This window comes from Styela clava, chromosome 11 (genome assembly GCF_964204865.1).
Source record: "Styela clava chromosome 11, kaStyClav1.hap1.2, whole genome shotgun sequence".
Taxonomy (NCBI): Eukaryota; Metazoa; Chordata; class Ascidiacea; order Stolidobranchia; family Styelidae; genus Styela; species Styela clava.
The window spans coordinates 4963216-4978831 of NC_135260.1; the positions used below are offsets into that span (position 1 = coordinate 4963216).

At 35.7% G+C, this 15616-nt stretch overlaps 1 long non-coding RNA gene across 1 annotated transcript; it reads right to left on the reverse strand.

Moving 5' to 3' along the window:
• Positions 1-8907: 8907 nt before the first annotated feature.
• LOC144429660 (uncharacterized) lies at positions 8908-10034 on the reverse strand. The gene is made up of 3 exons (XR_013478959.1): positions 9973-10034; positions 9520-9591; positions 8908-8938 (listed from the first exon to the last, which is right to left on the reverse strand). It is a non-coding gene; the product is annotated as an uncharacterized LOC144429660 (long non-coding RNA).
• Positions 10035-15616: the final 5582 nt, after the last annotated feature.

The window sequence follows — 15616 nt, forward strand, 5'->3', positions numbered from 1 at the left end:
AGATAAAAGAGAGAATACGATATACAATGAGCAACCGGGGCAAAATCGGCGTCGCCCCGTCTACGTTCGGCGAAGGCTTTGCGAGCGAAAAATGAACCATGTTGGGAGAATATGGCTAGTGTAGACAGTCTGTGCAACCGATATTGAGGTATTTTTCGAATATTTTTTATTATACCAAAAAAACAACCGGGGCATTGCCCCGGTTGGCCCTATTGACGAGCCACTGGTGTATCATACTATTGGCACCTTATGGCAGATTTCCCATATCTATATTTAGAAGTTACGCACGGGCAAGTTATACGTTTGTTGGTTCCAGGCTTGATTAGCGTAATCAATATCCAAAACGATATACAATTACATAGTAACTTTTATTTTTGCATGTCTCATATTTGGAAACGTAGTGGACACAACGATCGTTTTGTTGTTATGTTGTTCTTTGACACTTTTTGGAGAATCTGAAAAGTAGCTTTTCTCCTTGATTACTGGACCAATTGCTTTGAAATTTTTAGTGGTTAAAAAGGAAATTTTTCTCCAGAAGTCTATTACTTTTATTTATTTAAAATATTCCTGTTAGCTCTGTGAGATTTGTTTTTGTTTGCTATGACGTCACTGAACGTTCTGCGACGCATATGCTGGCTTTGATCAAGTGCCATCGGACGTCGGTGGTTCGTAACGGAGTCCTTGTTTTGTTAGGATTTGGGGAATGGTGAATGGCAAATAGTGCCGTACTTAGTGGTATATTACAGTATTGACTCGGATCGTTGGTGTTACTACAGTTGTGAGACGGACCATTTCAATTCACGCTGTCACAAGACAGGAACTTCTAAAGATAGAGCAGTTCTGGTACCGTAACACAGCGCGGTGACACTGATATAACTCGTAGCTGTCTCGTAAAAGCGAGGCTTGTTTTTTAAATTTTGTTCCAATAATGGAGAAGGGAATAAAACGGATAATTTAGTATTTCAATTCATGTTGCAATTGAATGGAGAAGAATAGATCATTGCCACGGGACATGTGAAATGGGAGGCTGACAACTCGACTACACACGGACAACTCACCAGAGACAACTCGACTACAGATAGGCCTGGTGAGTTGTTCGTGTAGTCGAATTGTCCATCAACCCTAAACGGCTATGTGGTGTTAAGTTGACGCATGTTATTTAGAAACGTTTTTATGTGAAATGTTTTACTGTGGTTCGGTACCTGATTCGATAATACGGTACATAATTGACTCATATCACGAGATATTTCAATCGATGTTTCAAAATAATCAAGAAGAATGGATCATTGCCACAGGACCTAAAATATATATGACAGTTCCTGTACCGTCACGGTACCCCGATACAGGTACTGGTAAGTCACCTCATATGATTTTGAGGGAGTTGTTCTGCGTGTCCATATATTTGAGCATTGCTCTCTTGTTTCTATTATGTTGTTTTGTCATGAGATTTTCTTTTCCTCATTTTTTCTATTGATGTTGATGATGTGTCGTTCCTGTCTATTTTTTTTTACTGTTTTTTTGTCTATAGGTGTAGTGGCGTAAGCTGTGCCGATCATATTCATTACGCTCTTGAATGTAGCCAAGTGCCGATAGGTTTCCTCGTAACAGTTCCGATCCATTTGATTATCCAAATGAATTGCCTTTATTGTACTCGTTCATTTAAATGTGCACATACGATTTCCCAATTTTTGGTGGTTGAGTTTGTCTATGACCTATTGTTGATCACTCTGATCCCAGAACGGAGAAGAAACGCACATTCCAAAGTCCAAAGTTGTCCACAGTCCAAATTTTCAAACTCAAGAGTTTTATTTCTCTTCTTTATTGTCCATTTTTATTGTCCAATCAAATCGTCTCCAACAATAATATTTGATAACTTCGTGATTCTGCATTTGGCGATGTCAGAGATTTCAAACAGACATAAAAACAATGTTAGAACTTCCATTCACCTACACGCATGTGTACTTATGTTATTGTCATAACAAAAGCACTTTATTAAAAAATAGAAATGAAATTGCTACCAAAGACAAACAACAATAAATTCCTTTATGCGATGTCCAAAACTGAAAATATTGTACAACACGTTAGACTCCGAATTCGGGCCCCTACCTCGACAAACTCGGACTGGCCGAGAAAATGAACTTTTGATGTCAAGCCTATCAGCCTGCGTTCGCAAGATGGCAGTCTTACTAGGCCCTCAATAACGATGAATCTTGAGAAATGATCGCAACAATGAACAAATAGCATAGAGTTCCTCATTTACGGTCAGTAGGTCCACATGTTCTTGGGTAATATTACCGAGTTGTCAGCGTTTATTTACTTGAAATAACAAGTTAAAAAAATAAGAATGAATTGTAGGCAACTGATGTTTGTGTTCCGAAGTAAAAATTGCCAGGCAGTTTCAAACCAGAATCAATTACACCGTTGTTTTCGTTTCAAAGTATGCAATTTTTATAATTTGTATGCCTCCTCTCCTCTTTCTCCCGGGCTCTAAAAACATGGCAAAAAATTTCATTTCCTTTACTTTTCGTTATTCTTGTTTATGCATTAATGTGAAATTCAATTTTTTCCTTAACTTTGTTTAGATATTTTATTTATTATTAGACGTGTTTCTGAAGCCTATTATTTCCGACAAAATATTTTGTCAGAACAAAATATTTTCCACAAATTTAACTTATCAAATAAAATTCATGAAAAATAATTTGAACTTTTAGTGCCGAAATATTATTTGACTTTTGTTTGAAATAAAATTGTCTTGCAAAACATTCTCGATGTATTTTAAAAAAGATAGAAACTAAATTTATTTCTCAGAAAACTAAGTAATTAGCTTCATCGGAGAATTGCAATTTTTAATGGTAGTTCTATCCAAATTGGGTTTACAGGACAAAATTTTTCTGGAGTAATACCAGAGTATCACTTGAACTCTCAAAGGGTCAAACTTTGATTCGAACTCCCAGAAAACTAATTTCCACTCGAAACTCAGGAAAATCAAAATTTCACTTGAATTCCGTAAAAATCAAATTTTGACTTGAAATTTCCCCCCCAGTTCATCAAAAAAATCGACGAAATCGTCAATTTATCTAGGTCAGGGTGGTCCAAGGTTGTCGGATCCGGGAGCCAAACTATTTTTGCATTGTTTGCGGGCCACAATAGTGCCAATAATAGGTAAACTGTGCTATACAAAAGAAACACTTGCTTTTATTGTGCAAACACATTGATCAGTATTTGGCATTTATTAAGATAACCCACGCTAAAACCACCAAAAAACTTAATACACCTTGAAAAAGTCTTTCTGTACCAATTCATCAAAACAGTATATTTGGTGTACATACGTGAAACACATGTTAAAATTGGAAAAAATCCCCCGTTCGGAAAGTAGGGAAGTCTCCCCCGATTTATTATGAGGACCCCATCTCCATTTTCTGGGAATTGTGTCCACGCTCTAGAATGTAGGGCAAAATAGGGAAGATTGAGACACTTTTTTTTCTTTGCATCTTTTGAGCCCTATAATCTGCACATTCATTTAACATTGCGTGGCTAATTTATTATAAATGTAGTTATTATTCAAAGACTAAGAAATTCCTTTGCGACACACATCTTACCACCAAAATGCTTTGAAAAACGTTTGCCTTGTAGATTCACTTTTTGATATTCTGATTTTTATTAAATCTGAAATAATTTGATTGTTTTACTTTTGGATTATGCTTAATTTGAGCCAATGGAAATGAGTTCTGAAACTTCTCTATTCTCAACGATGACAGTTCTTTGTTAAAAAAGCCATAAACATTAAATACAGGTTCTGAGTGTTGTCAAAAAAGAACAAGAAACGATTTTTTAATTACTAAACTGTTCACTGCGTCCAATAAAACAAAACCAACATGTATATATTAACGAGTAAAATTTATAATTCCGCCAAAAGCAAATATCTACTTTTTCGAATCTGAATCTGAAAAATATTTTTAAATCTACAATGTATATCATATTTGGCCATTGGAAAAAGATACCCTAATATTACACAAAACATAACGCATCTCTAAGCCCTTAATTGATCAAACACCGTCGATTGTGCCCAGTGGAGAATGTCCCACTGATCCCTGTTTCATTGTTCCTCATGGGTAACAAATATTTTCAGCCTGTCCCATGTCAAAATTAAGAAGGCACATCCACTCGCCAACGTTCTGAATATTTCAAGATAAACTAGAGCTAAATATATCAGACATTGGTTTGTCTTCTTGAAGAGCCTAAAGTAGAGAAAAGAAAAGATTGAGATGGCGAAATTTTAGTTTCAAACCCCACAAAACAATTTCATCTCATAACTTGCGTCGGTCTGAACCCCCCTTTCCGTTTGTGGGGTCGTTGCAACTCATCGGTAGGCGAACTCAAACATAGGACCGCAGACCTCATTCCGGATATAGTATGATTGTGGGAGATGATTTTCCACTGTGTCACACGTCCCACCTTCTTGTATTATTATTACGTATCACTTCCCTAACGCTATACGCGCAGCAATTTCAGACTCTCATTTATGCTCTATCTTGGTAACACGTAACCTCACTGGAATGTTAAAACCGAACTGCTAAGTACATAATGTAAATTTAGTAAGCTTATATAAACTTGTCTCACCCGCTTTCCCTATACGTGTACCACGAGTCCAATGGGAAATACAAATGTGTGCTCTCCCATTCCATGGGACGTTTCCGGATTTCCATGGACAAGCCTGGAAAATGACGCCACAACTACAGAAAAAATTACATAAGTGGTTATGTACTCGAATACCACTATAACGACTTTGCTTGAAACTATTATAATTCCAGAATTTCACACAAAACTCCCACTAATAAGAATTGTTTCCAGATATCTCCAAACATGGAGGCACCATAAAAGATGCTGGAACATGTGTGAATTTCCTATTTGGATCTCTTAAAAATGGCGCCACGGTCAATCAGTTTTCCATGTTTGCTGACAATATGCTAGATGGAGAATTTTTCCCAGCCAGTCGTTTATTGGACGTAGACATCAGTGCACCGCTCTCAGATTTCATTGACATCTCATTTGAATCAGCTGTAATCTCTTCAGCTCAAGAAGACGACGTCGATGTTTATATACTGAGATTGCCAGATAACGGAAAAGAGTGGATTCAAGAACGATCTTTTAAACGGATGGATGGTAAAGGATGCATTGGTTTCTCCACTTTAAATCCCCACAGCGATGTACACATAGGAGGAGAACATCGTGTGTACCAAGGTATGAATCACTATAGTTCGTTTTTTGCTCAGCCAGATCTGTTGTTATTTCCATCCAAGAATAAGCAATTATATATTATGTACATAATGTACAGCCCTATTTCTGACCGGAAGGATTTCCCCCAACATAAATATTGTTATACAAACGTATATAATTCATACGTGTATAATGTATAACGTATAATGATATTGGGCACGAAATGAACCTATTTTTCCATTTGGCCATTTTGGCTTTCGTGTCCATATATTTAAGCATTGCTCTCTTCGTATTCTAGACGTTTCTAATGTTAATAACGAGAAGTTAGATCTGTACAATGAATGAATGATAAAAATAGTACTACTTCCGAGACATCTCAAACTAAACAAGAAATATGGATAACTGGCATTTTTCTTAATAGTCAAATTCTGATTTTCAATAGTCTAATTTTGGATGTCCGTTTAATCTTATGTAGATGTTCAAAATATTAGATGGTCCAGATTAGTAAATTATATGTTTATCTGTCATAACTTCAATACATTTTTGCTTTATGACAGTTATTTCTGGAATTACTATTTTCACAATTTCCAATACCTTATGTTTTACCTTTCAAGCGGTGAAATCAGAAGACAACATGCATGGTGATTGGAAATAACGCTGAAAAACGCACTTCTTTAATTAAGCCTAAATGCTTCAAATCATCGGTGTAAAAAATCACAAGACAGGCGAATTCAAATATATATATATATATATATAACAATGAAATGCTATACGGACTGCCTGAATAATAAAAGCTATTTTTACTAACAATGCTCCCACACTTGGGAAAATTTTTATTGCAAAAAAGAACTAATTAAACGACAAAAAAGAATTTCGAATTTTATTATTTTTAAATCATTGTGAATATTTCGCAGTACTCCCGTAGTGTATAGGCAAAAGGTTGAAGTTAGGCCTTAATTCGTAAAGTGTATCGTATAAAGTGTATTTATCTAGTATATAAATACCAGTTATGGACTATACCTCCTATTTTTATATCGACTTTGAAACTAAACCTAATCGTTTGAGATTTATTAAATATGAATAAACTTTATCTAGGATTTATTTCATTTTGATTATTATTATCAATTGTATATTATGAAATGCTTAAATAATTAAAGTGCTTTTTACTCACAATGCTATCACACCTAGGACAATTTTTGATGAAAAAAAAACTCCAAATAATTTTGAATTTTATAATTTTCATATCATTGTATATATTTCATGTTTCTTTCGTAGTGTGTGTACCAGGTAAGGGTTAGGCCATAAATTTGTTCCGATTTTTCTTATTTTCGTTTTATTACGAGTTTGGGGACTGTCTGTGTTAGCCCCCTTTGCCCATAGGTTTCAGTCCCTTTACACAAATTGATGTAACATAGGCGAACAAAATTATTTACCTCCATATTGGCACACACACTTATAAAGCGCATATTTCTTGCTGGCGTGTAAACTTAGTTGAATAATTTTTGGATTTTCACGAAAGTGAGGGTTACATGAAACGGGTAAGCTCATGAGCTACTATATTCCAGAAAAGCCTATTTTGTATCGTATATAACTAACGGTTAGCGACTATTTCGTATATTATTATATCGATTTTGAGATTTCAGAAATAAAGTTAGTTGTTTGAGATTTAATAAAGATATTAATATATTTTCCCTATAATTATGTATATATGAATACGTTTTATGCTTCCTCTTTCGTTTTCTGAAATCACGAAAAAAATTTAAAATTAAGGCGATCAATACAAGTTACTCAAAAACCAATCCACATTTGTTTACAGCGGAGCAGGGTTTGACAAATTTGTTAGGACGTTTGCGTGGGAAACAGCAACAAAAAAGAGCAACAACTTTAAAGATATTTGGGTACTCCCGGAGTACGTGAACCAAGATGGCGGACGCCGGAACGTAGTATGTATACCATGTTACGGTAAGGCTATAATTTATGTTGGAAATTATGGCCTATCCCTAACCTGGTACACATACTACGTTCCGGTGTCCTACATCTTGATTTAAATACTTCAGTAGCACCAAATTAACTTGAAAGGATAGATGATACTCCGTCACTTGACCCCAGAACCATTCTCCCATACTTGATTATTAAACGTTTGGCGCTCGTTTTGAGATGGCCTAGGAAAGTAAGTTAGTTCGGAAACTGATTTATCTGTTTAAAACCATTACTTTTTTAATTAAATTCAACAACATGCTGCTTACACGTACCGATAGCTGGCCTAGTCTATATATCCCAGCATTGGCTGGATATATATTTCAAGTATTGCAACTATACTAAAGCTTCTCAAAAAACATGAAGAAGAAAATTCAATTTGTAACTAATGTTTGGAAACGCAACTGAAAACTGACAAATAACACTCGAAAGGACAAAAACGGGGCAAACATCGGGAAACTATAAACAAGGAAAACTCCGAGTCCAAATTGCAAATCTATCAAGTGCTCCATAAATATCTATTGGGCTCTTATAAATTTCACCAATCTGTGCAAATGCATAAGGCAAATTAGGAAAGTGAAAACATATTTCAAAACAAATCAAAATATTTATTTTCAAAAAATACGATATACCGTTAAAAGAGAATAATAGTGTTTAAAAATGTCTTCTAACACGCATAACAATATTTTGGAGATAACAATAAGCATGTCCAGAGTTGAGTTTCTGAACCAACCTCGTTTCTTATTAGTGATCGCCGTGTTACTATGCACCTGAGATTGATGCTAAATGCAGTTCGGACTAGTATAGAGCCGAAGATATTGTGGCCGATGGCCGAAAGTGTGGTTGCATAATATCTCTAATTGATCCCTATTGAGGCAAACTCCATAGGTTCGATCTCAAAATCGCTCAGAATTACACGAAATAAAAATTGGAAATATACTTCAACTGAATCGTTCACAAAAATTATCCAGGAAAATTGATAATCAATAAATATTATTTAATCATGCCAAATATGGGAATCGATTCATCCATGAAAAGAGTAATGGATCCAATTTTGGTTGCTCACCGTGATACTGATATCAATACCATACAATTGGTGTCACTTTGGTATACGTTTGATCTCATAGAATCCAGTTCCTAATCCAAACTTAAATTACCGAAATCTTCCGACCGCTGGGATCATATTGACTTATAGAATCAATGGTTCCTGTAAAAATGAGATATTTTTGCAAAATATTCGAAATTTACCTTTCCAATGGCATTGGTACAAAAAGTCACAATATTGCCCATTATCACAATCGTAGTCTCCTTCGCATTCTGCACATGAAAAAAATTAGAAATAAAATGTAACTGAATCACTCAAAACAATCTGGTAAGACAAATATCGGTCATGCAGGAAAATTGATGAAGGATACATATAGTTTTATCTGATTAAATAATGCCAAATATGGGAAATCCTGAAAAAAGTAATGGGTCCAACTTTGGTTGCTTAAAGTGATACTGATCTCAATACCATGAAATTGGTGTCACTTTGGTATGCGTTTATAATCATAGAATTCAGTTCCTAAACCGAACTAAAATTACTGAGATCACACAACAGTTGAGATCCTATTGGCTGGGACCAATGGTTTCTGTAGAAAAGAGATATTGCTGCAAAATAGTGGAAATTTACCTTTATAATCGCCTTTATACCAAATGCCGTGACAAAATTGCTTAGGTCCACATTGGTCGTCATGTTCACAATCTGCACAAAAACAAATTAGAAATACCATGTAAGTAAATCATTCATAACAATCTAGTAAACCAAATAACGGCCATGCAAAAAAATGCCGAACTATATTTTCTGTTATATTTGGATGCCATACGCAAATATTCGTAAAAAGCAAGGATTATGAGAGCGAAACCCATAAAGATTAGTCGCAATATTGCGCAGGAGCTCGACCATTGTATTCATTACAACCTACACAAAAGACAAATCGGAAATATACTTCAACTGAGTCATTTACAACAATTTGGTAAGCCAAATATAGTTCATCCGGGTTAATTGATTATCAATACATTAAGTTAAATCTGATTAAAGCATGCCAAATATGGAAATCAGTCCATCCCTGATAAAATGATGGGGTCCAACTTTGGTTGTTCAACGTGAGACTGAATACTCAATATCATAAAATTGGTGTCACTCTGGCATGCGTTTAATCTCATAGAATTCAGTTCCTAACCCGAACTAAAATCACCGGGATCAAACAACCGCTGAGATCATATTGATTGGGACCAATGGTTCCTGTAGAAAATAGATATTGCTGCAAAATAGTGAAAATTTACCTTTATCTTTGCAATCAGACCAATAGTAGTCACAATATTGCCTAGGTCCACACTCGTTGTCTTCTTCACATGCTTCACAAAAAAAACAAAATTAAAAATACAATGTAACTGAGTTAATTACAACAATCTAGTAAGACAATTGTCGGTCATGCAGGAAAATTGGTGATTGACACTTTCAGTCATATGTGCTTGGTATTATGATAAATATTGAATTATTGGAAGTAACTTCCATTTTCCAAAAATATGCGAATTTGTCTGACTATTATAGAAGATTTAACGGCCGAATCCGAGTATGAGAATGAATGATGCCTGCAAAGCACAAGACAAAACATCCGACTTTTGCACAAAAGTAATCCTCATGTTTTTAAGATTTAAGGTGATGATAATTATAGAACTTAAAAACATATGTTGGATCATATGTAGAAATCCGTGAATATATAAATTTTGACCAACCCCGTACGTGTGCTTGATCCAATAACATTACAGCAACCGACAGCAAGAGAGACAAAAAAAATTTCCACATCATGACTTGGAAGGCGTTCAGATAGTTTTTCCTAGAAGGAGATAAAATACTAAGTTAGTGCTTAAATATAGATTAGAGAATAATGAAAAAGTACGGTGTAGTGTCGCAACTCGCAAGTTATGAATTGTTGTAAAACCGGTAATGATATTATAGCGACACCAGGTCGCGTTCAGTTTTTGGGCGTATTCGATATTAGACATTCGACTTGAAAATCACGGACAGCGCACAACTCAACTGCAAGTTATTTTACGCAATCAAGCAATCTCGTTAAGAGACTTTGAAGCTGGCAGGAAGCCCAGACTTGGCACGCGCGGAATCATATGGAACAACATCCAGGAAACTCTATAGTTGGTGATATCCCAATATGATAAAGATCAACTTTCTAACGGGTTTGTGAATGTTGTTTGCAATGAATCTGCGCGTTCGAGACAGGGATTGATTGTGTAACCTGTGAAATATTCTTAAAATATCTTAGGTGTCACTATGCCATCAAAATTTCAGAAACGGGTTCACTCTTGTATCGAATTCGCTAACAATATGGTCTCATTTCTGAAAATGAATGGATCTTAATGGTCAGGAACGGGATCGCGGACTTTCAAAGAACCGGTTCGCGATAATTTTGATCTTAAATTTTTTTTAAATTTAAATTTAAATAGAGTTTTTACTACCGGAAAAATTCAACATTCCATAAATGCAACATCATGTCGTATGTCAGTTAAATTATTGACAAAATCCAATACTGGTTATTCGATAAATTGCTGAAGTTGGAGACTTAAATCATATTTATTTTTAGCGAATGCACGAGTCAAAGTGTTGCAATCATCGTGTCTGATTTAAAGTTAAGCAAATTTGGACAAGTTCTATTTTTTGCCAAGATGTTTGCGCGATGGCCTATTGGAAGCGTTAGGCTATATTCTATAGCATATAGAAACGATTTTGCTATTTTCAACGATGTAGTGAAACCGTACGAGGACGTGGTGGATCTATTGGATGCCAATTCCAAATATGCACTGGTACGCCACTCAGATGGAAGACAAACTACAGTTTCTGTGAAAGACTTGGCGCCATGTCCCGATCAATCTAAAGCTAAACCAACCGAGACTCAAAATGATTTGAATGACGCTGATTTGCCAGAAGCTCGGGATAAATTAAACGCACTATATGAATATCTTAGTGCATAGTTGGCGTTCTGCTTCACCGAATAGCTTGAAACCACTGGCATTGACATCCAAGATATTGACTGAATTGTATTATTTGCTTTTTACCAGTTGACCACGTTTTATTATAGAGGAAAATAAAATTCGTGCTCAGGCTAACATCAATTGTGCGTGTATCACCCCCATATATAAATGGTGAATACCCCGACCCATTGCAAGTTATTTTAACAGCAGCTTTAACAGCTTATGTCAAATATTGTAACCTGAAATTACCAGCACATTGAGGGTTCGAGTGACCACTTTTTAGGGACTTAAGTTACCTGAATAAAATGCGAGTCAACCCGAAATGATTTATATTCGATATCTCAAATTCGTCACTTTAACACATGAAACCTCGCAGTATGTCACCTAAAAGGATTTCATTCAATTTACAAAAACTCATTCACAGACGAAATAAATGAATCGCCAGAGCTCTGCTATTTTTTAGGCCAAAAGCTATATTTTATTGAAAGAAGCCAGCCTAACTATTGTTTAGCTCTGAAACATAAAATCGCAATGACCGAGAGATTAATAGGTATTAAATCAATTTTGACGCTAAAATCTTATTGCCGATTTCTTACTTATAAAACGTTTTCTTCATTAAAAGTTTAATCACAGTAAACAGCAATCTTCTAGATTTTTAGATGTTGTGAATTATACCTCTACAAAGCCTTGTACAAATGAAAGTCTGCCATTCCGACTTGAAGTCCCAACTTCGGAGTTAAAATCTCTTGATCAAATGATCACCGACTTTAAAAACGGGAATTTTAGCGTGGGTTGGTCCCTGAAGTGCATTTTAATTTGTGTTGTCTCAGCCTTCAGCAAAATGATAATGAGACTGATATATTCAGTGTTAAATTTGCTTTGCATAAAGTTATATTAACGGTGAACGAAATAGCTATGCAGAAAACAGTCTTAGCGGCTGGACAAGAGCATGGGCCACGTTGCGTAGCACAACAATTATCACTGTTATTTCTGGTTCAACTGTGAGTAATCGATATAAATAGTATTTCAACCTGTTCCACTTGTTTTCAACTTTTTTGATCTGTTTGATTTCAGGAAATGAACGTTTGAAACCTTTGTCTTTTCACACTAGCATAACCCTTGCATCAGATTATGCACATACTAACCATTGCCAACGAAATAAACCAAATATTACTCTCTAAATATCACCGCTCGAAAGGCTTGCAATCCACTGGCATTGACATCCAAGACATTGACTGAAATGTATTGTAACTTTATACTAATTGAACATGTTTTATTATATTAGAGTATGAAATTCGTTTAAAACGTGGGCTAATAAAACCAACAGCATTTGTGCATGTATCACTACAGACAGTGATATTCCTGCAGACACCCTCTGAAAGCGGTGAATAACCCTTCCGCTGAAATATATTTTAACAGTAAAGCTTTTGTCAAATATTGCAACATAAATTAGCAGCGCTGTGAATGCTAGAATGACGATTTATCAATGACCTGGATTGACTCGAGATACCTTAATGAAATAACTCGGACGCAAATAACCTCCGATAAGACTCGGCACAAGGATTGACCTGACTTGGACTTGAGGATTTCCGCCACAACTGGAAAGTGCTTCTTCTGAGTATCATTCTTGCTTGGCTTCTCCCCATCGGGCAACTTATTCTGACGTCCAAGACAAATCGTTTATCCAAATCAACTCAAAATTCATAATATTTGATATTTTAAACCCATCACTTTGACACCAGAAATTTCGCATTGCGTCACCAAAAAAGATTTCAATCAATACACAAAAACACACTCACGGACAAAATGAAAAATTTCCTAAGCTCTGTTATCTGTTAGAACAAAATCTGAACAATACGACGCGCAATATTCTATTGAGTCGCAAGACGCCAGCTGAACTAATATTTAGCTCTGGGGTTTGAAATCGTTGCTATTTCGACTGAAAGTCCTGACTTAGTCAAGTGATTACCGACTTCAAAAAAAAAAGGAAATTCAGCGTGTTTTATCTCTGAATCATGGTAATTCTACGCATTTTTAGATAATCCCGAAATAGGTTTACCAAGATGGCGGACACCGGAGCGTAGTATGTGTACCTGGTTAGGGTTAGTCGCTAATCTCGTGTACAATAACTACGGGAGTCACTCGACTAGTCCCCGAGCTCGTGATAAAACTAAAATGAAAAAAATTGGAATAAAATTATGGCCTAACACAAACTTGATACACATACCACGTTCCGAAGTCCGCCATTTTGGTTCACATACTTCGGAAGTACTTATTTTTATTTGTGCATGTGTTTTCAGAGATATATACACTGAGAATTTCGATTGGAATTTCAAACAGAGCTAAAATATGCGTGCTGTTTGTCCCTGAAGCAAAATATTTTCATTAGTATGTATGTGTATTATCTAAGAAAGTGTAAAATCTGGAAAGTGTTTTGATTAATATCATAGCCAGGTCTTTAAATAATTATTAAGTGTTCAACTTGCTTCATATAATGTTACACAAACGTCAAACAAAATTGCTATGCAGAAAACAGTCTTAGCGATTGGACACGAGCAGGGGTCATGTTGCATAACACAACAAAAGTTACTGATTCAACTGTGAGTAATGGATGTTTCTGCTGGATTTCAGGAAATGAACGTTTGAAACATTTGTCGTTTCAAACTATTATAACCCTGGCATCAGATTTTGCACATTATTACCTTTTCCAACGAATTAAACCAAATATTACGCTCCAAATAGTATCGCTCCCCCGAATGGCTTGAGAACCACTGTATTGACATCCAAAGCATTGATTGAATTGTATTGTTAACTTTATACCAGTTTAACATGTTTTATTGTAATAAAATTTAAAATTTGTTTGAAACGTGGCCTGAAAATAACGGCATTTGTGCAAGTATCACTAGCGACAGTTATTTCCCTGCACTCCCATCTAAAAGCGATGAATAACCCTCCCATCGAAATATATTTTAAGGTTTTTGTCAAATATTGCAACGTGAAAGTAGCAGCACTGTGGAGTCTTTGATGACGATTTATCAATGACCTGGATTGACTCGAGTTATCGGAATGAAATACCTCGGACGCAATTAACTACCGGTGACCCTCAACAAAGTGATTGACTCGACTTGGACTCGAGGTTTGAGAATTTCCGCAATAACTGGAATATGCTTGTTTTAAGTATACCATTCCTGCCTAGTTTCTTCCCATCTGGCAACTAATTCTGACGTCCGAAACGAATCAAATATCCAAATCAATTCGAAATTAATTATATTCGATATATTAAATCAACCATTTCAATACCTGAAATCTTCAAGTGACTCATTTATAAGAGATTCATTCAATTTACAAAAACTCACTCACGGACTAAATAAATAAATCGCCAGAGTTCGATCGCCGATTTGTTAAGGCAAACGCTGACTATTACAGCCGGCTATATTTTATTGAGTCATAAGACGCAAGCCTAACTATTATTCAGCTCTGAGGCATAAAACCGCAATGACCGACAACTTGATAGGTATTGAATCAATTGATTCCCCACATATAAAACGTTTCTATAATTAAAAGTTTATTCACAATATTAACAGCAATCTTTCAGAATTTTGGATGAGATGACATATACTCCGTGACTACCTGTACAAGGCTTCGCCCAGAAAGAAAGTTCGTCATTACGACTTGAAGTCCCGACTTCGTTATTACTTATCGATCTTAAGATCGGTAAGTATATTGATAGGTATTTGTCTGTATGTATGTCTGTATGTATGTCTGTCTGTCTGTCTGTCTGTCTGTCTGTCTGTCTGTTAGATGAACGCGATATCTCGCGAATGCGAGGTTGAATCTGCTCCAAATTTTGCATGTGCATTCATCTTATCTCGGACCAGAAACCTATTGATTTTGGGCGAATTATGTCGTATAATTAGCGAGTTATCAATCAATTATTGATATAGTGATCTAGATTTTTGTAAAGCGAGAGAATTTTGAGACCCGCCGAGTGTGTGTGTGCGATGCGCAGTGCGCAAGTTACAAGAGCGGATGAATCGAAACTGCAGTTTCTGTTTTGGGGGATCTCCTAACTATCGATCGATAAGTCTTCGGTTTCCAACCGATATTCTCGTTAATCACTTGGTCAAGTGATCACCGACTTTGAAAAAGGAAAGTTCAGCGTGTTTTTGTCCCTAAATCACGATATTTTCATGAGCATGTATGTGTATTATTTAGGTTTTGAGAAAACTGTAGAAAGTACTTCAATAAAAAATGTCATCAGAGCCCAGGCTGATAGGTTTTACATGTATTTGAACAGCGGTCTTATGTTGCATTATCATGTGTGTTGTCTCAGTTTTCAGAGAAATCTGGAAAGTGCTTAAGTTGATATCAAAATCAGGTCCTTGACTAATAT